Source organism: Meriones unguiculatus, chromosome 15, assembly GCF_030254825.1.
Source record: "Meriones unguiculatus strain TT.TT164.6M chromosome 15, Bangor_MerUng_6.1, whole genome shotgun sequence".
Taxonomy (NCBI): domain Eukaryota; kingdom Metazoa; phylum Chordata; class Mammalia; order Rodentia; family Muridae; genus Meriones; species Meriones unguiculatus.
Window position 1 is genome coordinate 40038029 of NC_083362.1, and position 25577 is coordinate 40063605.

General features: G+C 36.9%; 1 pseudogene; it reads left to right on the forward strand.

Moving 5' to 3' along the window:
• Positions 1–3740: 3740 nt before the first annotated feature.
• Positions 3741–4712, forward strand: LOC110542300 (geranylgeranyl transferase type-2 subunit beta-like; annotated as a pseudogene).
• The last annotated feature ends 20865 nt before the right edge of the window (positions 4713–25577 follow it).

Below are 25577 nucleotides of genomic sequence, written 5' to 3' on the forward strand. Positions count from 1 at the left end.
CTGTCAATGAAAGTATGCTGGACTTTGAGTCACTAGCATACAACATGAGAATTTTCCCTGTGCTGCAAATCTGTCTAAACAATTGTCGAGCTATATTTTAGGTAATTGGACTGGAGAATTCGATACTATGATGGAGCAGCTGAGAGTGGCCATTGTCATGGTAAATTCTACCAGAGTGGACGCAGGACTAGCCACAGGATTATCATCATGGATTGCTGCAGCCATGAATCATCTGAAGGAATGGGCGGGCATCGGAGCGTTAGCAGGCCTTCTGGTGTTGGTCTCCTTGGTTTGCCTGTGGTATATATGCAAGATTAGAGTCTCACAACAGCGTAATGCAGCCATGACCATTCAGGCCTTTACAGCCATTGAAGCAGGACAGTCTCCCCAAGCATGGTTGGATACCATAAAAAGCCAAAATATTATGCTCAGGATGCGAGGCTAAGCACTGCACTCAGGGTCAGCCACTTTCGACCCAGAGAAGAGCATGTCTGATTGCATGCGGGTTGATGCCCCAGGTCCCACCTCTGAGAAAAAGGTATCAGTTGGGTCTGATGCTCTTTGGGTGGATGACACCTAAATGAACATCTGTACAAAGTCCCAATTTATTTCTAATATCAGAGATCAGACCTCTACTCTTGCCTGATGCATCTAAAACAAAAAGGGGGAACTGTAGAGATCTGCGTAATGCCGTGCCTTAAAGATGAAGCTGGATTCCGCCTTCCACCTTCCAGATGGTGAGTGCTCTCTGTCACAAACATCTCCACATTTGGCTAAGGCTGAGGATCTGGCTTGCTTCCATGTATGTGGACTTATCTGCATTGCCCACGTGGCACGCCTGGGTTGGCTACCCAGAGGCTATTTAAGCTGTGGGCTGGCTTTCCCCAGGGTCCGATGATTGTTCAAGGTTCCTGAATAAACTGCATTGAAAAAAAAAAAAAAAAAAAAGGGCGGGGGGAGTTGATAGGACCTGTAGAGAACAGGAGTTCTACAAGGACCAAATATATCTGGGCACAGGGGTCTTTTATGAGACTATTTTTCCAAACAAGGACCATGTATGGATGCAACGTAGAGCCCCTGCTCAGAAGTAGCCCTTGGTAGCTCAGTATCCAAGTGGGTACCTTAGTAAGGGGAACAGGGACTGTTTCTGTCGTGAACTCGATGGTGGGCTCTTTGACACCCCTCATCCCCCCACCCCAGGGAGAAGCAGCCTTGCTCGGCCACAGAGGAGGACTTTGCAGCTGGTCCTGAAGACACCTGATAAACCAGTATCAGATGTAAGGGGAGGAGGTTCTCCTTTATCAGTGGACTTGGAAAGGGGCAGGGAGGAAGTGAGGGTGGGAGGGTGGGATTGGGAGGGAAAGAGGGAGTGGGATACAGCTGGGATACAAATTTAACAAACTGTAACTAATATTAAAAAAATAAAATTAAAAAAATTGTAAAAAAAATTGTGATATTGTAGAAATTATCCAAAATTTCCATTAAAGTTAGTCAAAGTAAATTGCTTATATGTTTTGTCTTGCATTGTGTTGTTTTATTTCACTTGATCTTGTGAAAAAATCTTTTTTGTTTTGGCTTGGTTTTCTTTGTGATTCAGAAACTCTTGGAGCTGTGAGGCTGACAACTGAGTTTACTCCTTTTTAAACTAAAATACCATATTTCTTATTATATAAATATTTTGTAAATATGGTAATTAAAATGGATAACTCATTGTGATTTTTGTTTATTTATGAAGAAACCAACTAATGAAAATTTTAATCAACTCTATATGTTAATTTAAATTCAATTAACTAACCCTTTTGAAGAAAATCTTTTTTAGATTTAATGTATTTATAAAAGCTAATAAATACAAATAATTAACAAACTACTCTCCTTTTCTTAGTACTTCAATGATACATAATTATTTACTGCTTTGTAAAATAATTCTCATGTGGAAGTATCAACATTTGAGAAAAAGAAAACTGAAATTTTTGTAACCTTAGTTGTCTGGCTGTTTAGTTTCTAACTATGGATAAGATGTATTGACTGTTTTTCTATAGTCTTTACTACTCAGATCAGAAAAGTTTTCAATTTTCAATGCAATAAAAAACAGTCATTTATTCTGACACTTGGCCTGCATCATTAGTCTCTCAGCATAATGTGTCTTTTAGCTAAATGGCAACAATTTATTTAACCAAAGACATAATTACTGAAATTAAACTCAAAGCATTAAGCATTAGTGTACTTGTTAGAAAATAGTTTTAATTCTATTTGTGTATTATCTGAAGCAACTAAACAGATGAGTGTCTTACAAGTAAAAATGCTGAAGAAAATAAACTGTCTAGCATGTTAATTTAGTCTTCATCACCTACAACACTTGTTAATGTCACTGCCCTATAGCTAAGAGTCTTAGAGAGTATTCATAGTACAATATTTTTTTGCCTTTCTTACACTTTTAATGCCTTAGTGATGATAGCACATAAAAACTATATTAAGTTAGTTCAAACAATAGGTGTACATCATTTTTCTTTCTTACTCATTTTAGTAGGTATAGATTGACATTGTCACAGTACAATCTTATTTGAAGAATACTAAATATAAGTTCAAATTGGGCAAATGTGCCCAACAAACTCTGAATATACAGGTACCTACTTTATCATTATCCAGTGACCAAATCCTTTCCTGGTTATATACACTGTATCTATTTTGCCTATACCTGAAATAATCAATTTTACAATACTGTTTCTTTTAAGAACATATTTAATATATTCTCCCAAAATTGAATAAGATTATAAAATTTTGTGACTACTTCAATATATTCTATTTTAAAAAGAAGAGAAATATTTCGCTTTCATTTTTCTCCACTAAAGTTTTAATTCATTTCTTTATGGTAATTGGAAAAATCTAAACTTTCACAGGGAAATAAAAAGATCCTGAATAGGCAAAATAATTCTGAACAATAAAAACATGGCTAGAATTACCACTATCTAGTTTTAAGTTGATTCGAGAGATATGCTAACAAAACAACATTGTACTTACATGAAATCAAATATTTTAGCTGAAGAAATAGAACTGAGGACACACATATAAGCCTCTTCATCTACAGCAAGGTTGTTTTTGACAAAGATGTAAAAATATATATATTGGAGAGAGTATCTTCAAAAAATAGTGCTGGTCAAAGTGGATCACTGCAAGTGAAAAATAAAACTACCTCCTTATTTTACATCTTGTAGAAAACCTACTCCAAATAAATCAGGGACCTCTACATGAAAACTGATCCCCTGAATCTGAAAGAGGAGAAAGTATGGGGTATGTTTGGATTAATTACACAGGAAAGAAGTTTCTGAGAAAGACCATAGTAGTGCAGATATTAAACAACAAGTCATAAATGAGACCTCATGAATGTGAAATATAGCAAAGGAAAACATCATTTGAGAGAAGGGGCTACATAGAGAATGGGGAAAATAACTTTACAAGCCAGACACGTGGCTTGCTAGCTAGAATATACAAAGAACTCAAAAAAACTGAACATTAATAAAAATACACAACACAATTAAAAAATCAGGGCATAAAATTAACAGAGAATTCTCAAAAGATGAAATACAAGCGGCAGAAAAAAAATGATTATTTTTAATGATCAGCACTCTTAGACTCCAGAGAAATACAACTTAAAGACACTTTGATAATTTATCTTACCACAGTGAGAATGACTACAGTTTAAAAAAATGATGAGAATAAATACTGGCCTGGGAAAGCTTCGCATGGGAACACCACAGAAGTACATTACTATCAAATCAGATGAGTCTGGCAGCTTGCTGCCAGAGAAACATGCCAATTATGTTGCCTCCTAGAGCACAAAGAAAGATAATCATGAACTGTGTGTCTGAGTACTTGAGATTGTGGCATCTATTGTGGCCTGACAGTTATGGGCTTCATTGGACAGCTTCTTCTCATGGACAGAGAAGAAATACTGGTTTTTGTTAAGTCATGCCAGCATGAGTGTGGAGGATAAGTGCTAGCATTACACTCTGCTGTACACTCTCAATGTTGTCCTGAGTCTTGCCCTGTATGATAGTATCCATGTTATCAATGTAGACAATGTTTGTGGCATGTGTGTAGAGTCTACAGAAGGAGACCTTTCATTTGCTGGAAACATTTGGGGAGAAATTGATACAAGGTTCTTATTCTGTACAGCGGCAACTTTGGCTCTCTTGGGCAAGCTTGGTACTATTAATGCAGAAAAGGTGACTGAATTTGTTTTCTCCTGTATGAATTTTGATGGTGGATTGGGTGTAGAGACGACTCTGAATCTCAACCCAGACAGATCTATTGTTGCACAGGATTCCTCATGATAACTAGTTAAGTTGCTTCAAGTGACTATTGATTTACTTGGTTGGATTTGTGAATAACAATTGTCCAAAGGCAGGCTCAATGAAAGACCCAAGAAGTTACCATATGTGTACTATTTGTGGTGGGTTTTGGCCTACAAAAAGAAAATTGAGAGACTTCATTGGACTGACAGAGAAAAGCTTCAAAATTTCACTGTAGCATTTCAAGATGAAGAGACAGGAGGTTTAGCAGACAGGCCAGGAGATATGGTGGATTCCTGCCACACCTTCTTCGGCATTTCTGGACTGTCACTTCTGGGAGAATAACGGATCAAACCTGTTAGTCCTGTCTTTTACATGTCTGAAGAAATGCTTCAAAGGGTGATTGGAAATGATTTTAACTGATATACTTAAAACTCATGATTTAAATAAAAGATGTACAAGACTGAAAAAGAAATGCTGGCACATGTGTGACCAAAAGGGAGCATTTAGTCACTGCTGGTGGTAATGTAAACTGGTATACCAAATTGGAAATCAGTGTGGAGATTCCTCAAAAATCTAAAACCAAATGGACCACATTTTTAGTACATACTTTGTTTAATATATGTATTGATACATCATATTTTTAAAAAGATTACTCAAGATGATTTGAGATTTCTCAATGTCAAAATATGTTCACTGCATTTTTTTCCTTTTTGACTATGATTCTTTGCATCACATAATGTCCAATGTTCCCATATAGATTTGATATTCAAACCTCTTTCTAGAGAATGTACAAATACCAGAAGTTATTACATATATTCAAAAACTGTCATTGCAATGTCTAAGTCTATGATCATCGAATATAGAACAAGATAAAACAAATAAATTATATTTTTTAATATTACTTTATAAGAACAGAACATGATAAACATAATGACATTTTGTGCAAAAGGATGCCATCAATTTGAAGATTTGAAAAAGGTATGTGGGAAAGTTTGAAGGGAGGATAAGGAATGGAAAAATATTTTAATTGTATTATACTATCTAAACAATAAATTATTACACACAAAATAACTATGGACTAAAAATCCATTTAGTTTTATATGAGTATTAAATGAAGAGTTTATATGACTACAGATAGCAATGATAAAATTACACAGAAGTACAAATGTGATAGCATATATATGAATGAACATGTATTTAAGACTGATATAATGATAATACTTAAAAGTAAATAGCACAGTGATTTCAGAAAAAATAGTTTTTATTGCACTTAGTCTCAAGGACTTATTGTTTTTTTTTTTCAAATATTGGGACAAGAAAGTAAAATGAGCACATTCAGTGAATATCATATTTAACTAAATTATTTTCTTATTACCTACAAATGTATATGCTATATACTTTGTGCACAATTATATAAGAGAATAAAAGTGATTGAAGCAAGTAACAAAGTTTTTACAGATTCTAAATTTCAGTGCTGAGACTTCAAATTATGTCTACTTAATTACAGATTATTATGTAACCACTATATAAGGTAAATTAATATAAAACAACTAAACTGAAAATACTTTGGTAATCACTAATTAACTAAAGTCTTATAAAGTGAGTAAACTTCATTGCATTGGTCTAAGAGCTTCATTAATATTCTATTATATGCAGAGATGAATGAAATTAAGTATAAACAGTTCAATCTTTCAATATTATCTGCTTATGTTAAAGTTATTGCCTGTTACATACATTTTTGTTTAATCGTTTTATTTTAATTTTTTTATTAATTACACTTTATTTACTTTGTATCCTCCCTGTAGTTCCCTCCCTCATCCCCTCCCAACCCCTCCCTTCCTCCTCCTTCTCCATGCATGCCCCTCCCCAACACTGGTAGGGGAGGTCTTCTCTTCCTTCCTTCTGTTAGGTCTCATCAGGACTGGCTGCATTGTCTTCCTCTGTGGCCTGGTAAGCCTGCTCCCCCCTCAGGGGGAGGTGTCAAAGAGCAGGCCAATCAGGGTCGTCCTTCTTGCTTAGCTTTTAGTATGTTTACCCTATATAATATGTTTAATATCGACTTATAAGTGAGTATAGACCATGTGTGTCTTTCTGCTTCTGGGATACCTCGCTCAAGATGATCTTTTCTTGATACCACTCTATATACTTAGCCATCAGGGAGATGCAAATCAAAACGACCCTGAGATTCTACCTTACACCCATCAGAATAACTAATATCAAAAACTCAAGTGACAACATATGCTAGAGAGGATGTGGAGAAAGGCGAACCCTCCTCCATTGCTGATGGGAATGTAAACTTGTACAACCACTTTGGAAATCAATCTGGCACTTTCTCAGAAAATTAGGAATAGTGTTTCCTCAAGATCCAGCTATACCACTCCTCGGCATATATCCAAAATATGCTCAAGTACACAACAAAGACATTTTTTTAACCATGTTCATAGCAATAGCTATTCATAATAGCTAAAATCTGGAAACAACCCAAATGTTCCTCAACGGAGGAATGGATACAGAAATTGTGGTACATTTACACAATGGAATACCACCCAACTGATACTTTTAAATACAACTCCTATAGCTTCGGGCTTATTGCAAAAGAGAGGGTGGAAAGATTGTAAGCGCCTGAAATCATGGCCCATAGGAATGTCAGAAGCTACACTTAAAATGCCTCAGCAAAATGATTTGCTATACATAGGCTAAATAAAGAAGACACAAATGGACATGAAACATGGATCAAAATAATCATACAAAGCCTCAAACTCTACAAATAGGAATACAGATAAATAAGGAATGCTGATAGTTAGAGGAATAGTCTTTCTGAGGGAAGTGTAACCATTGGTCCTGAAAATAGGCATTTAAATAATAAATAAACTTAGAAGACTTGTTTTATGTGTTTAGAAATGAACATATGTGTGTGTGTGCATGCACACACACACACACACACACACACACACACAAGCACGCATGTCTATAACAACAATTAATGTAAAAGCGGTCATAAAATTGAAAGCCAATAAGGTGGGGCCTATGGGATGGTTGGGAAGGAGTAGAACAAAGGAAAAAATGTTGTAAGTATTTTATAGTATCAAAACTTGAAATAATTAAATGTACATCCAGCAACATGGCTGCTCTGAAAAAGGATCACACTCAAGTATTTCTAAGTCTGTGTGATCAGGCTGGAGTGCAGACATACCATTCACCTCTAACCCCTCTGGCAGGAAAATAGACACATCCTTAGTGGACCTCTATAATCCCAAACATTAAAAGTAAGGTTAGTTTATAAAAGGAAGCAGCAATGTTTTAAAGTATATTTAGTTGAGAGACAGACAAAGTGATGAATCAGGGAAAGATTTGACAGAATGAGTCAGAGCTAGGATACAGCCAACTCTCATGAAGACAGCACAAGAAAAAAAAGGTGTTTAAGACAGTGCAGGGAGAGGCAGTTGTTTTGGAGAGTTGGGTCAGTTCTAGCAGTTTAGTTGAGCAGTCACTTTAGTGGAGTCAGTCCAGTGAATGCCCTGCAATTGTGTTGAAGTCATTCATGAGCTTGTGCAGTTCAGTTCAGGACAGCAGAAGCAGTGAAGCTAGAGAATAAGAAGAAGCCAGGATATCAGAACAGATTTACAGAGTAAGTTTGAGACAAAGAAGAGCAATTCAATTACAGGCCCAGAGAAGCCAGACTGAATACGTCAGCTTGAAGAGGTGTTTGAGCCAGAAGAGTTGAGTTGAATTAGATAGCCAGAGTTCAGAAACATTTTGAAAGGGTGAGATTATTCAGCAGTAAGCCTCTGAGATAGCAATTGCATTTGTCAAATTAATGTTACTTTTACAATTTATTTTTTGAAAAGAGAACTTAATCCATTATGAATATTATAGGAAATTTAAAGACTCTGCAAAACCAAAACTGAATCTCTAATTCCTCATACAAAGAACCTGAATATATAGCATTATTATAAACAGGAAAGTAGAAAGCAGGGAAAGAAAAAAAAATGAAGAAAGGAGAGAAAGAAGGAAGGAAAGAAGGAAGGGCAGAAAAGAAATGATAAATAAGCCTCAATATACTACTAAAAAGAAATGCAGTTTGACATTACATATGTAAAGTATACTATGAGACATGAATAGAGTGTAGGAGATATGTTTACAATCTTTCATCTCTCCTCAGCAGTGTATTCCTATGAAATTCTAGACACTGAAGAAAATGATTTGATCATGTTCACATTTGTGCTGGCTAGTTTTATGTCCAGTTGATACAAGCCAGAGTCATCAGAGAGGAGGGACCATCAGTGGAGCAAATACCTGCATAAGATAAGGCTACAAGAAAGGCTGTAATGCATTTTCTTAATATGCGATTGATAGGAAGTGAAGGGACACTGTCTAGATAGAGCATGGAGGGCATCTCTCCGGCAGGACTTGCCCTTCTCGCCAATTCCCTCTCCCCTGCTAGAAACCATTAGATTACAGTGCTAGAGCTAGCCACAAGGGTCTATCCCCTTATTTGGTCAATTTCTCCTCCTGAGGCTAACTACCAAGGTACAACAATCAAAAATCCCACTTTGACTCATTTAATTAACACAGTCAGTTAAAATTAAAAACCTTATAAGGACTGGCTACAATGTCCTCCTCTGTGTCCTAGCTAGACTGTTCCTCCCATGGAGGGTGGGGAGGTCAAAGAGCCAACCACTGATTTCATATCAGAGACAGTCCCTGTTCCCCTTACTAATACCAACTTGAACACTGAGCTGCCATGGGCTATGTCTGAGCAGGGGTTCTAGGTTATATCCATGCATGGTCCTTGGTTGGAGAATCAGTTTCTGAAAAGACCCCTGTACCCAGATATATTTGGTCCTTGTGGAGATCCTGTTCTCTCCAGGTCTTACTAACTCCCCCTTCTTTCCTATGATTCCCTGATCACTGTCCAAGGTTTGGCTATGAGTCTCAGCATCTGCTTTGATACACTGCTAGGTAGGGTCTTTCAGAGGCTCTCTGTTGTCCTGATGAGACCTGCTAATCTAGAGTAGATGGAAGGGGAGGAGGACCTTCCCTATCAGTAGACTTAGAGAGGGGCAGGGAAGAGATGAGGGAGGGAGGGTAGAATTAGGAGGGAATGAGTGAGAGGGCTACAGCTGGGATACAAAGTAAATAAACTGTAATTAATATAAAAATAAAAATTTAATAAAAAAATTTAAAACTTTATACTAAACAGGGTTTTCCCCTTTACTTTGTAAACTACCATTTTTCTTTGTATCAGTCTCCTCTCTATCCAGAGGCAGACCTTTGTCTCCTGGAAAAAAATACCACTGCCCCGTCTTCTTTGTTTATTTCCCTTTCTCTCTTGTCCTCTATCCCCAGTCTTTGTCTCTCATTCCCTGCCCTTTTTCCATCTGGAGTAAATAAAACTCCTTTGTGCTGAGAAGGCAATACCGATCATCTGAGGGTTTCTGGTCTGGCGGTCTTGCATTCTAAAAGAAAGCATGCTGAGCAACAAGCCGGTAAGCACTATTCTTCCCTGGTCTCTGCATGAGCTCCTGCCATCAGGTTCCTTCCCTGCTTGAGTTCCTGTCCATACTTCCATTGATAATGAACAGCAATATGGAAGCATAAGTCAAACAATCCCTTTCTTTTCCAAGTCAATTTGTTCAGTGTTTCATCACTAAATCAGATAACATTAAATATTAAAATTGAATTCCACCTGAAGTAATATATTGAGTCAAAATATTTCTAAATTATATTTATATGTGAACAAAAAAATCAAAAGTATAAGTAAAAAATGAATATATTTGACTTTAATTTTCATTTTCCATTACCTTTACTTCAAGAATATTTAATATGTTTCACAGTCCCAAATCATAGTGCAGTAAAAATTAAAAATAATCTAACTTCTTGTTCATAAACCAATAAATATTTAAAAGTTTATCCCTCATTCTGTTTCTATGCCAGTACCATGCAGTCTTTATTACTGTTGCTCTATAGTAGAGCTTGAGGTCAGGGATGGAGATACCTCCAGAAGATCTTTTATTGTAGAGGATTGTTTTAACAATTCTGCGTTTCTTGTTATTTCATATGAAGTTGAGAATTTTTCTTTCAAGTTCTGAAAAGAATTGTGTTGGTAATTTGATGGGAATTGCATTGAATCTGTAGATTGCTTTTGGTAAGATGGCCATTTTTACTATGTTAATCCTGCCAAGCCATGAGCATGGGAGATCTTTCCATCTTCTCATATCTTCTTCTAATTCTTTCTTTAGAGACTTGAATTTTTTTTTCATACAAGACTTGCTTGGTTAGGGTTACACCAAGGTACTTTATGTCATTTGTGGCTATTGTGAAGAGTGTTGTTTCCCTAATTTCTTTCTCAGCCCTTTTGTCTTTTGTATACAGGAGAGCTACTGATTTTTTTTTTATTTTATTTTTTTTTAGGTAATTTTGTATCCAGCCACATTGCTAAGGTGTCTATCAACTGTAGGAGTTCCCTGGTAGAATTATTGGGGTCACTTATACTATCATATCATCTGCAAATAGTGATACTTTGACTTCTTCCTTTCTGCTTTGTATTCCCTTGATCTCCTTCAATTGTCTTATTGTTCTAGCAAGTCCAACCAAGTAGTATACATGGAGATAACCCAGAACCCCTGCACAGATGTAGCCCATGACAGTTCAGTCTCCCAGTGAGTTCTATAGTAATGGGAACAGGGACTGTCTCTGACATCATCTTATTGGCCTGCTCTTTGATCACCTCACCCTAAGGGGGGAGCAGCCTTACCAGGCCACAGAGGAAGACAATGCAGCCACTCCTGAGGAGACCTAACAGACTAGGATCAGAAGGAAGGAAAAGAAGACCTCCCCTATCAGTGGACTTGGGGAGGGGCATGTGTGGAAAAGGAGGAGGAAGGGAGGGATTGTGAGGGAAGGAGTGAGGGAACTCTAGGGGGGATAGAAAGTAAATAAAATGTAATTAATAAAAATTTTAAATAAAATAACGTTAAAAAAAAGTTTATCCCTGAAAAACTAGGTGCTACATTCACAGCCTATTGATGTAGTAATAGCCAAGTTTTGTGTAAACATTGTGTATTAATACTTCTCACATACGAGTTACATAGTATGCTAGAAATAAATTTATGGCTTTATTAATTGCCCATTAGCTAGTAATTAAGGTATCTAACTTTTTGCTGAAATATTTAGCTACAGTTTTTATTTACAATCCATTTCAAAAGATAGTTATTTAAAAAATCAGATTTTAACATAAGCTGTTACATAAATTCTTTTTTTAATAATAAAAAATCTTATGGATCTTTCTAAAATTTCCAAAATGAATTGAATTGGCACATACAAAATTTACCCCAATACATAAAACACCCACTAAAGAGCCTTCTTAGACTTACATTCTAACTTGATGGAAGTAAGACCATTTTTCTCATAGAGAGTAATAGAAATCATGCAAGCTACATGACTTTGAAATGAAGTTTGTTTGTTTTTTTTTTCCCCTACTCTAGAGAAGAGAAGAGAGGCAAGATGAAAGGTTGGGTACACACCTCTAGGTATAACATAGACAGACAAGCAACACTGGTGCCTCTGGAAATAAAACATGCTGTGCTTGGGAATGTGACTATGAATAATTCACTCTGCACTTTAAAATTAGTTGATTGGGAAATAAAACTGGAGTTCATCCAAACAGCACTTTTACCTGAGTTGCTCTGTTCAGAGAATTTCTTGTTGCTTTAGTTGCAGAATAACTCTGTCAGCCTTAATGTCACACACACACAAATACACACACACATACACAATATATGTATATTTATGGCCATATATTCATCTTATGCTTTACTTATATCTGTGTGACTAGACACCGTTTGCACATTCTTGAGAGATAAGTGTGTTCTAAAATAACCATACCTAAGTATACCTATGATACTTTTACTAGCTCCTTGAAGGGGGTCTGTACACTGACACAACAGGCCAATAGACTGATATGTGTTTTCAATGTCTTGCACCATGTTAAGGCAAATTATGTATATTTTGTGACACACTGAATGATATAAATTTGAAATATAAATTCTTCATGTGCTCATTGTAAAAATAAACAATTCTAAATAATCATTCCTATCTCAGTGTGTGTCTCCCACACTGCTGAGACCTGTCTTTATTATGTTTTCAACAAAAGCAAAGAATGGGAAATACAATGCTCCCTAAAGCTCCAGCCTAAAAGCCTTCAGGGTTTATTCAACAATTGTCATGAAATCCAACCTCTCAGCAGGTGAAGCTAGTGTACAGCAACTTACAAAGGAACCTGGGGCACAGTCACCTCTACTTCAATTGCTGAAAGCCAGTAATGGGATACTCTTCACATTTCAAGTTTAGTTTGCCCCATGCTATCAACTATAGCTAATACGATTCTATATTTTTTTCTATCTTGCTTTGGCTTTGGCTGCTTCTGTTGTTTACTACCTAATGGGACAAATGGTTCTAGCATCAAGATAAATGGAAAGAACTTGAATTTTTAAAAAGAAAGAAAGAAAAATAGATTGAATATAATACAATTTTAAAAGTACAGATTGATCAGACATACCATATTAAAATACTAAGTTAAAAATTAACTTACTATGTTGTTAGCCAATTTATTTCATTACATGTCCAGTTTATATTTTATTAAGATAAATTTTTGTTGTCATTTAGTGCAAAATAGCAGAACCCTCTCATTAAATAAAATTATTTCACAGAACATAGAAAGTCATATTTCATAGATTAAAGTATTTACTTATGGGATGATGGTGTAATTTTTACATTCTATATTACAGTTAAATGCTTGTGCTTAAGAAACTGAAACTAATTTACTTTGCATCCTGACAGGAGTATCCTCTTTGTCTTTTCTCCTCCCAGGCCAACCCTCAACCTTCCTCCTCCCACCATCTACTCCTTTTCCCTTTCTCCTCAGAATTAATGGAGGCCTTGCATGGATATCAAGCAGCCTTGACATATCAACTTGCAGTAAGACTAGGTGCACCTTCTCCAGTTGAGGTTATAAGAGGCAGCTCAGTTTTAGGAAAGAGTCCTAGAGGCAGGCACGCGAGTCATAGACAGTCCCTGCTTGGGAGTGTGCATGCTACACAACTGTTAAATATGTGCAGAGGGCCCATATGTGCTCCCTGGTTGGTAGTTCAATCATTCTGAGTCCCTGTGAGGCCCTATTAGTTGATTCTGTAGGTTTTCTTGTGGTGCCCTTGACCCCTCTGGCTCCTAGTATCCTTCCTCTGCTCTTCTGCAGAATGCCCCTAAAGTCTGCTTAATGTTTGGCTGTGGGTCTCTGTATCTGTTTCCATCAGTTGCTTTGTGAAGGCTCTTTGATGCTGCTTTTGCTAGGCTCCTGTTTGCAGGTATAGCCAAATAGCATTTACAGTGCCAGAGGTGGCCTTCCTCTCACAGCATGGGTCTCAATTCCATCATGTTTTGTTTTATCTTTTCCTCTACACATCTTGTAGGTAGGAAAAAATTGTATGCAGAAGGTTTTGTTGCTAGGTTGGTGTCACAATTCCTCCACTGCAAGTCTCACATAGTTAGAAGAGAGGGTTGATTCAGGCTCCACATCCCTCACGCTAGAAATTTTATCTAGGGCCAGCATTATAGATGCTTGAGAGTTTTAATTGCCCTAGTGTCTAGCTCCTGCCAGAGATGCCATCCTCATCCAATTCCAGTTGTCTCGACTAGTACTCTCTACCTCCATCCTTTCCACACCTCATTCCTCAGGTTTCCATCTCAACTCTAGTCCATTCTCCTCCTAGTACACCCATGATATCCTTTCTATTTTGCCTTCTCAGTGTGTTACACTCCCTTCTTGAGTCCCCCTTGTTTACTTAGCTTCTTTGAGTCTGTGATTTGTACCATGGCTATCTGTTACTTTAAGACTAATATCCACTTATAAGGGAGTACATACAATGTTTGTCTTTCTGGGTCTAGGTTACCTCACTGAGGATGATATTTTTAGTTCCATCCATTTGTCTGCAAATTTTCTGATATCATTGTTTTTAATGGCTGTGTAATACTCTCTTGTGTATACAACGTTTCCTTTCTTCAGCTTAAGAACATCTAGGTTGTTTCATGTTTGGGGCTATTATGAAGAAACCTGCTATGAGCATTGAGGAGCAAATTTCCTTGTGGTGTGGTGGAACATTATTTGGGTATATGCCCAGGAATGGTATAGCTGGATGCTGAGATATATCTATTCCCAATTTTCTGAGAAAATGCCAAGATGATTTCCAAAGTGAGTGTGCAAGTTTCCATTCCCACCAGCAATGAAGAAGGGTTCCTCTTGCACAATGTCATTGCCAGCATGATCTGTCCTTGTGTTTTGGTCTTAGCTATTCTGACAGTTAAGATGGAAGCTGAGGTATTTTTGGTTTGCATTCCCTGGTGGCTAAGAATGTTGAGCATTTCTTTAAATGTTTCTTGGCCATTTGAGATTACTCTGTCAAATATCCTCTATTTAGATATGTATCCTGTGGTTCCTTCTTCTCCAGCAGTTGTTAGTTACTAGATCATGAGCAAAAAGGGAGCAGAAGCAATTCAACAAATGGAGTTCAGAAGACCCTTGAGTACAATGAACAAGATTTCCAGGATGAGATTCAGAGAGACAGCTAATTTTACTGTTCTAGAGTGAGGTATATAATAGCTCTTAGGGCTACAGATGGGAAGCATTGATTGGCTATAACACATGACCTAATTATCATACCGGTAGGGGAAGGAGTGGGACTCTTGTGCTAAGTCATGTAGAGCTCACAAAATGCTCTTTGTAAGATCATCCTCCAAACAAGATCAGGCATCTGTGCCTAGATACAATCTCCAGATAAAGTCAGGCAGAAAAAGAGGAAGCCTCACTCAGAAAAGGAGTCTTCCATTTTACTACAAGCTTGGAGACCTATCCAGGTATGGTGGACTGTCTTCCAAAAGTCACCTATTTTTTTAATTGTATTATTTGGTTTGTTGGTTTCTAGTTTTTTGGGTTTTTTATATAATTTGATTATTAGCCCTCTATCAGATGTGGACTTGATGAAAATCCTTTCTGATTCTACAAGCTGCTGTTTTGTCCTACTGAAATTGTCCTTTGTCTTATAGAAGCTTTTGAGTTTCATCAGTTCCCATTTACTAGGTGTTGGTCTTAGTGCCTTTGCTTTGATGTTCTGTCCAAGATTTTGTGTCCTATGCCAATAAATTCAAGTTTGTCTTCTACTTTTTCTTCAGTCAGATTCAATGTAACTTGCTCCTTGATAAACCTAGACCTAAGTTTTGTACAGGGTGATAAATAGGGACCTATTTGCATTCATTGACACTCAATTAGACCAGTACCACTTGTTGAAGATACTTTCTTTTTTTACATGTATACTTTTGGGTTCTTTCTCAAAAATCAATTTTCTGTAAGTATGAGGATTCACTTCTGGGTCTTCAGGTCTAGTCCATTGGTCAACCTGTCTGTTTTTATGCCAATACAGTGATTTTCTTTTTCTTTCTTTCTTCAAATTATTTCTTCAAGGACTTGAAATACTTGTCATATAGGTCTTTTACTTGCTTAGTTAGAGTTACTCCAAGATAATTGTAAAATTCATGCTTATTGTGAAGGGTGCTGGCACCATAATTTTGTATCCAGCCACCTCACTGAAGTCCAATTTACTGTTTATCTGCTGTAAGAGCTCCCTGGTAGAATTATTAGATTCACTTATGTATACTATCACATCACCTGTGAATAACGATATTTTGACTTCTTCCGTTTCTATATGTATATTGTTGATCTCTCTTACTTGTCTTATTGCTCTAGCAAAAACTTCAAGTACTGTATGGAAAAGATATGGAGAATGTACACACCTGTAATCCCAGCATTCAAGGGGGCAGGGGGAGGCAGACTTTCATGAGTTCAAGGCCAGCACAGTCTACAAAGTGTGTCCAGGACAGTCAAGGCTACACTGCCTCAAAAAAAAAAAAAAAAAAAAAAAAAAAAAAAGATAGATAGAGAAAGATGTAGAGAGCCTTGTCTTGTTCCTCCTTTTATTGAAGTTGCTAGAAGTTTCTCTCCTTTTAATTTGATATTGGCTGTTGGCTTGCTGTACATTGCCTTTTTGTGTTTTTGTATGCCCCTTGTATTCACAATGTATCCAAGACTTTTATCATGAAAGAGTGTTGGATTATATCAAATGCTAAACCATTTTGAGATGTTCATGTGTTTTTTTTTTCTCTCAGCTTTTTTATATGGTGGATTAATATTGATGGATTTTCGTGTGATAAACTATCTCTCCATCTCTGGAATGAATACTATTTGATCATGGTGTATGATCTTTTTGATGTGTTCTTGGATTAGCATTGCTAGTAATTTATTGAATATTTTTGCATCATAAGGGATATAGGTTTGAAATTTTCATTCTTTTTTGAGTCTTTGTGGGGTTTAGATATAAGGGTTACTGTGGCCTCATAAAATGAATTTGGCAATGTTTCTCCTGTTCTTTTATTGTGGAATTCTTTGAGGAGTATTGTTATTAGCTCTTCTTTGAAATTCTGGTAAAATTTTGCCCTAATACCATCCAACCCTGGTTTTGTTTGTTTGTTTTGGCTTGTGTGTGTGTGTGTGTGTGTGTGTATTCTTTTTTGAGGGGGGGGTAGCCAAAAGATTTCAATGACTGCTTCAACTTATTGATTATACTTTGGTAAGTGATATCTATTTAGAAAATTGTCCATTTCTTTGAGATTTTTCAGTTTTGTGAAGTACATGTTTTTGAAGTATGAGCTAATTATTGTTTAGATTTTATCACTGCCTGTTGTTATATCCCCCTTTTCATTTTTGATTTTTGTTAATTTAAATATTACCTCCCCACCAAAAATTAGTTTGGATAAGTATTTCTCTATCTTTTTTATTTTCTTAAAGACCAACTCTGTTTTTTTCACTCTTTGTATTAGTCCCTTTGTTTCTGTTATATTAATTTCAGCCCTGAGTTTGATTAGTTTTTCTCCACTATTCTTTTTAGTTGTATTTGCTTCTTTTTGTTCTAGAGCTTTTGAGTCTGCTGTTATATCACTAGATTGAGATCTCTCTAATTTCTTGATTAAGGCACTTAGTGCTATGAAATTTCCTGTTAGCACTGTTTTCATTGTGCCCCATAAGTTTGAGTATGTTGGGTGTTTTTTTCATTGAATTCTAAAAAGTCTTTAATTTCTTCTTTCTTTCCTATGTTTCTTTTTTTATGTTTTAATTTACTTTTTATTTAATTATTTTTATTTTATTAATTACAGTTTATTAACTTTGTATCCCCCCTGTACCTCACTCCCTCTTCATCTCCAAAACCCACCCTCCCTCTTCCCCACCCTTGTCCCTCTCCCAGTCTACTGATAAGGAAGGTCCTCCTCTCCTTCCCTCTGATCCGATCCTAGTCTATCAGGTCTCATCAGGCATTACTGCATTCTCTTCTTCTGTGGCCTGGTAAAGCTGCTCCCCCTGCAGGGGGAGGTGATCAAAGAGCAGGCCAATCAGTCCCTGTCAGAGACAGTCCCTGTCCCCATTACTATGGAGGTCACTTGGATACTGAATTGCCATAGGCTACATCTATGTGGGGGTTCCAGGCCATCTCTATGAGTGGTCTTTGGCTGGAGTATCAGTTTCAGAAAAGACCCCTGTGCCCAGACTTTTTGGATGGGTTGCTGTCCTTGTGGAGCTCCTGTCCTCTCCAGGTCTTACTATCAAACTTTGGGCAGAGTGCAGGGAATCTTAATTTCTTCTTTATTTCTTTCTTGACTAAGTGGTCATTGAGTAGAGAGTTGGTTAGTTTCCATGACGTTGTAGGCTTTCTGTTGTTTCTGTTTTTGTTGAAGTCTGGCTTTAACCCATGGTGGTCTGATTAAGTACATGGAATTATGTCCATTTTCTTGTATCCAATGAGAGTTGCTTTGTGACCAAGAATATGAATATTTTATGTTCCACGAAGTGCTGAAGAGAAGGTATATTCATTCTTGCTTGGTTCATAGTGTCTGCTTTATTATTTCTTAGTTTAATTTCTGTTGGATGACCTGTCCATTGGTGAGAGTAGGGGTTGTAGTCTCCCACTATTAAAGTGTGGCGTTTAACATATGGTTTAAGCTTTAGTAACATTTATTTTACAAATGTGGATGCTCTTATATTTGGAGCATAGCTATTCAGAATTAAGATGTCATCTTGCTAGATTTTTCTTTTGACAGTTATAAACTGCCCTTCCCCATCTCTTTTGATAGTCTATTTGTTAGGTATTAGAATGACTACACCAGCTTGTTTTTTGGGTGTATTTGCTTGGAAAATCTTTTTGAGCCATTTATTTTGATGAAATGCCTATCTTTGATATATAAGGTATCTTGTCGAAAATATTTTCTGGACCTTTGAGCTGGGAATCTTCTCCTTCTTCTATTCCTATTATTCTTAGGTTTGGTGTTTACATAGTGTCCCAGATTTTCTAGATGTTTTCTGTTAGGAACATTTTAGATTCAACAATTATCTTTGACTGGTATACTGATTCATTCTGTTGTATATTCTATGCCTAAGATTCTCCTTCTATCTCTTGCATTTTGTTGGTGATGTTGGTGTCTGTAGTTCTTGATCCCTTACCATTTCCATTTCCAAAATTCACTCAGTTTGTGTTTTCTTTATTGCTTCTATACCCATTTTAGGTGCTTTACAGTTTTATCCATTTTCTTCACATCTTTGATTGAGTTTTCCTGTATTTCTTTAAGGGATTTATTCATTTTCTCTACATAAGTGTTTATTATCTTCATAAGATTAGATTTATTGTCACTTTCTGTGCCTCAGCTGTGTTGGAATATCCAGGGCTTGTTATAGTAGAACAGTCCTGGATTTCTGGTGACCAGCGAGTCTTCAGGTTCTGTAGGTTGCCCCCACCAGAGTTTTTGTGGTCTTCATGGACTGTGGGGTTTTGGATCCCAATGTTACACTTAGCTTCCTTATAACCAGACTAATCTCCAGGAAGGTGTAGGTCTTCTGTTGAAACTGTGAGCCAGAATATGGAGCCCAAGAGATAGGGTGCTGTTTAAGGCCATTGACTGTGCTTTACAGGGAGATTGTGGACACAGAGAAATTTGTTATTTACTTGTTTCTTTGTTTGCTTGTTTTACTGGATCTCAGGTTCCAATATTGGCCATGAAGTCTTGTAATTGCTATGTAGCAGAGGCTATTCTTGAACTCCTCAGCTCACTGACTGCTTTATTAGTGTTGAAATTATAGGTTTGCACCAGGTGGGCAGTGGCTCATTCCAGCACTTGGGGAGGCAGAAGCAGGTGAATCTCTGTGAATTCTAGGCCTGCTTGGCATACAAATTGAGACAAGGACAGCCAAGGCTACACTGCAAAACCCTGTCTCAAAAAACTGAAAAGAAAAAGAAAGAAAAGAAAAAAGAAAGAAAGAAAGAAAGAAAGAAAGAAAATAGAGATATGTATAACCATAGGAAAGATATTAGATATTACAGGTATGCATAACCAAATCTGGCTAACCTATACATCCTAAGTCTAAAATTCTTGTTTGCTTACAATTAAGAAGTAACAACGCTTAAATCAGGTTATAAAAATGAGGCTTGCTGCAGTAAATTCACTGTTATTACAAAGAGCCAGCTGAAAAACTGAGGTTGTAACTCAGTTGGTAGAGGACTTAATTAACACAGACAAAAATCCTGCTTTCAAGCTTTTTAAAATCTTAACATGGAAAGGAGTGCAATATAATGTTTTCTTTGGACACAGCATAGCCATTGGAGTTAAAGACTTAGAGCAGCTATGGCTACCTTATCATTATCTGTGTAAGACTGGGATGTTTAGCAGTCCATAACGTAAAGTAACGTGCTCATGAATACACACCGCTTTCTGAGAAACTATTAGTACTGAATTTTTTCAGGGAGTGAGTGGATCCCTTTTCTTTAGTGGAGTAGCAACCGGTAAGTTGCCTCTACAATAAATGGCATTTTATCCTTATTCTTGCAAGCAACCCTAAATAAACTCCTTGAGTGACTCCAATAAAAATGAAGTGAAAATAAAAGTGCCTTCTCTTTGGGAAGGAGGAGAAATGTATTGGGAGTGGAGGGGGCTAAAAGAAATTAATGGGAGGGTGACAAGAAACAGAGTACATTGTAAACATTCATGAAATTATAGAATAAAATAACAGAGTTCCGGGGCAAGCCTGTAACTGTAGTGTGTTTGAGGCATAAACAGGAGGGTAAGAGTGTAAGATCATCTTTGGCTACATAGAGATTTTGCGTGTGGCAGAAGCAGAGGAGACCCTATAACTCATTCTGTACACAAAGCAAAGATTGTGTGCGCCCACTGCAGAGTAGTCACCTACAAAACAGGAGAAGCATTCTCTACTTGGACTTTCTCTGTTCCAGAACTGTGAGACATAAGCAGGTACTGTTTGAGCCACACAGTCTGTTGGATTTCCCTCTAGAGCCAAAGTGAACTGGTACACCACGAAAATGGAAGCACTTTATTTTGACTTCTTAATGTTACACAATTTGACATTTTTAAAGCTTTATCTTTACTTTTGACTTTAGACTACTTTATGGGTCTTGACATAAAAAACTGGAACACTGAAAAAATTTTTGACTCCATCTCCTGTTGCTAGAACTCTAGCTGCTATAAGAATATTAGCTACCCATTGCCCTCTAGTGGCAACCATATTCAGGATTTATAGTCCCAGAGTGCTGGTTATTTTCCATAAAATGGAGACCAAGTATCTGAATCTCTATTGTAAATGCCACAAGTTTTGTGTTCAAATAATTGTTATCTGCATGTAATTTATCATTCTTCAGCCAAGCATATCCTAAGGAGTAAAATTAAATTATTCTAGTGATAAGAAATTATACACTGTACTAATAGTGCTAACTATGATGTGAAAAATTTGTACCCTCTTTATGTTTTAGAAACTAATTTCTAAAACTCCTAAGGGTACTATACATATTCATAATATTTTTAAATTACCATGAAACGCTTATTCTTTTAAAGTACCATGTCCAATGTCATTTAAACAAGTCTTTAGATCTGCAAGGTTTCTTGATTCAGTGGAAAGGAAACAAGAATGTAGAGACATAATTCAAAAAATATATAGGAGGTTTTTTCTTTCTAAAAACCAAATCAACAATGTACGCACTATGGATATTTCTGGTTTAAAATAATTGTATCACTAAACATCTTTTGGTTTTGGACATCCTGTCACCTGAATGATTTAAGATTTTTCTGTAACATAACGATGATTGTACAACTTCTTGGGGTACATTGGAAATAAAACAGACATTCTTCCCATTTTTGAGTGGATTGCTCAATTTGGACTCCTGTATTTGTCCCTACAAAATATAAAATTGCTATCAGGAGCACAGGAGGAAACACTGAAGCATGTATGCATAAGTACTCTAGAAGGAGAAATGTGTGTTTCATGTTTTATAGCAGCACAATATCTCTATAACAAAGGCACCAGTGCATTTAATTTTAATCATGAACAGATCCTGGATCATACTAATTTAGTTATTTATTCATCCTGGTAACTTGACCCAAAGTAGTACAATCATCCCTACATTACAGAAGAATCCAGAAATCACTCAAGTGAAACAATTATTTTTAAACCAGAAATATCCAGAGTAGACTATGTCTACTGATTTGATCTTAAAAGACAGAAATACCTATGTATTTTGAGGTCATTATTGTGTCTCTATAAATTTGCCCTCATCATGTTTCATGTTAGTGTACAGAAAGAATACTGATTTTTTGTCAGTTGAATTATTTTTGTGCTGCATTGTTGAATATGTTTTCCTTTAATAAACATTTTCTGGATAGATTTTTCTTATGTTTACTATATTATATAAAAAGGATTATTTGACTGTTTTTCTTCCCTTGTCATATACTTTTAATAGTCTTCTCTTATACTATTGCTGTAGCTAGTGTATTAGCAACTGAATTGAAAATGGTTTGTGAATATAAGACCACAGTCCTGATTCTAGTGTTATACATAGTACTTTAAAAATAAGAAAACCAAGCAGATGCTGAGATTTATGGCCAACTGTTGGGCAGAGTGCATGGAATCTTATGAAAGAAGTGGGAAATAGTAAGATCTGGAGAGGACAGGAGCTCCACAAGGAGAGCAACGAACCAAAAAAATCTGAGTACAGGGGTCTTTCCAGAGACTCATACACCAACCAAGTACCATGCATGGAGATAGCCTAGAACCCCTGCACAGATGTAGCCCATGGCAGTTCAGTGTCCAAATGAGTTCCATAGTAATGGGAAGAGGGACTGCCTCTGACATAAACTGATTGGCCTGCTCTTTGATCACCTCCCGCTGAGTGGGGAGCAGCCTTACCAGGCCACAGAAGATGACAATGCAGCCACTCCTGATGAGATCTGATAGATTAGGATCAGAAGGAAGGAGAGGAAGACCTCCCCAGCAGTGTACTTAGGAAGGGGCATGCGTGAAGAAGGGAGAGGGAAGGTGAGATTAGGAGGGGAAGAGTTTATGGGGGGACACAAGGTGAATAAAGTGTAATTTATATATATATATATATATATACCAGCAAATTCTGCACCGACAGCTAATGCAGAATTCAGAAAAAAATAATTAAACCAAAACTGACCTGGAAGATTTTCACTAAGGACTAGACTTTATGATATATAAAGGTGTTATGCAAGCTGTCAAGGAAGAAAAGCACACTATAGTACAACCTTTATATGAAGAATACATACCACAAAGACCAGCATGGAAAGGGATCCCAAAGATATAGTAGTGATACTTATATTTTGGGGGTAACCAGAAGCTGTCTGTGCTGAGTAGTTTTATGTCAACTTGACAAAAGCTAAAGTCATCTGAGAGGAGAGAACATATTAAGAATATGCCTCCATGATATCGAGTTATTGTCAGGCTTGTAAGGCATTTTCTTAATTAGTGATTGATGTGGTAGCCAGCACCCTTGGTCTGGTGGTTCTGGGTTATATAAGCAGTCTGAGCAAACCATTGGGGGTGTAGGCCAGTAAGCAGAAAATCTTCATGGCCTCAGCATCAGCTCCTGCCGCTAGATTTCTGATCTAGCATGAGTCCATGCTCTCCGTGGTTTTGATGTTAAACTGTTCTCTGAAACTGTGAAAAAAAGAAATCCTTTCCTCTCCAAGTTGCTTTTGGTCATGTGTTTTATCACAGCAGTAGATACCCTACCCCGACATAAGATATTGTCTAATTAGACTTAAGGCCCACTCAATAGGTGGGGTATTCAAGACAGGTGCTGCAAAGCTATCATTTGGGGGGGGTGAGCTCATAGCTTCTAAAGGAGCATGTAATACTGTCATTTTCTAAACTGGAGTAATTTATAACTGCACTCTTTAAACATCTCATTATACACACAGGTAAAGTCATCTAAGAGGAGGAAACATGATTAAGAAAATGCCTACAAACGATTGGGTTGTTTGCGGGCCTGTAAGATATTTTCTTAACTAGTAATTGATGTGATTTTTCTGCCATCAATAAGACAGAGACCATTAACAGAAATCTACAAAATGCAGAGAACTCAGCCCCAGTGAATACTTGTAAAACACAAACCTTATACCTAAGGCTCAGGGAGCACCATGGAAGAGGAATGAGAAAGATTATAATTTCCGGAGATCTTCCTACATCTCCTTGGTTCAAGCAAGATAGTATCCTGACTTCTCCATATTCAATGAGTTGTATTGTGCTGTCATCATCAATGGGAACTTGCTATCCTTTTGTGAAAAGCAACCAATAACTTTAACAATAGTCTGGGTTGTTTCATGGGTTCTCATGGAAACCTTTTTTGCCAACAACTCAAATAGACATGACATATTATTGGCAATGGAAGCTTCATTTGGTGACAAGAGATGTCCCGTTATGGTTCTGTCTCTATTAATTTGGTGATTTTCTTTAGATCACATTCATATATGTAAAGGTTTTAGGAAGCTTCTACTGTATTGTTTCCATATGATCACTCAAATATCCCATAATTTTAGATTTCTCTCCTCATATTTTCTTCCTTACTCCACTCTATCCTACCACTCCCCATTTGATCCTCCCATCTTAGTCTCTCAACTCTGTCCAACCGTAAATATCTACTCGCTCTTTCCCATCCTAGATAGATTCATTCCACCTACCTTGTTCATTACTCTATGCCTAAATTCTGTAGTTATGATGATGATAACTTTCTTAAAACCCAAATACATGCCATGTTTGTCTTTCTGGGTCTATGTCATCTCACTCATGGTGATTTATTTTTCTAGTTACATTCATTTACACGCTAATTTTATTATTTATTTTTTTAATTTTTTATTTAACTTTTATTAATTACACTTTATTCATTTTGTATTCCCCCATAAGCCCCTCCCTCCTCCCCTTACGGTCCCACCCTCCCCCCCCTTTCTGCATGTATGCCCCTCCCCAAGTCCACTGATATGGGAGGTCCTCCTCTCCTTCTTTCTGATCTTAGTCTATCAGTTCTCATCAGAAGTGGCTGCATTGTCAGGGTTCTAGGTTATCTCCATGAATAGTCCTTGGTTGGAGTATGAGTCTCTGGGAAGTTCCCTGTCTTCAAATTTTCTTGTTCTGTTGCTCTCCTTGTAGAATTGACTGTCAAAGCAGATGCTGAGCCTGATGGCCAACTGTCACTGTCGGGCAGAGTGAATAGAATTTTATGTAAGAAGTGGGAAATAGTATTATTTATTTTTTAACTGCATGTTTAAATATACCATATTTGTTTTTATTCATCCACTGATGAGCTTTTAGGTGGTCTCCAGTTTCTGGCTCTTCTGTATAGAGCATGGTACTGGAAGGTATTCTAAATACTACCAATAGAAAAAGCTAAACAATCCATCTTTAAACAACTTGACCTAAAGTTGTGACTTACTTCCAAGATATGCTTTTCCAATAGTATCACAAAGCTCATGGGAGTAAACAGCCAATACCAGAACTGACTTGAGGCCCACTCTATGAAATGGAACCCATACTCGACACTGCTTGAGTGATGAAAATCTGAGACTAGCTATCCCAGAGTGCCAGGGGAAAACCAGAACATAGCAATAAAAGGATTCCTAATGGCATTCTAATATACTCATAGACAAGTCTCTTGCTGAGACATTATCAAAGGAGCTTCCTCCTCCAGCAGATAAGAACAGTTATAGAGACCCATCAGCAGAAAATATACAGAGAGGATGAGACCTAGGAACACTCCCTCCTAAATAGGATGTCTCCACCAAATCTGTTTAGTAAGTGTTCAAGGAACTCTTTGGGAAAGGAGGCATGGAATA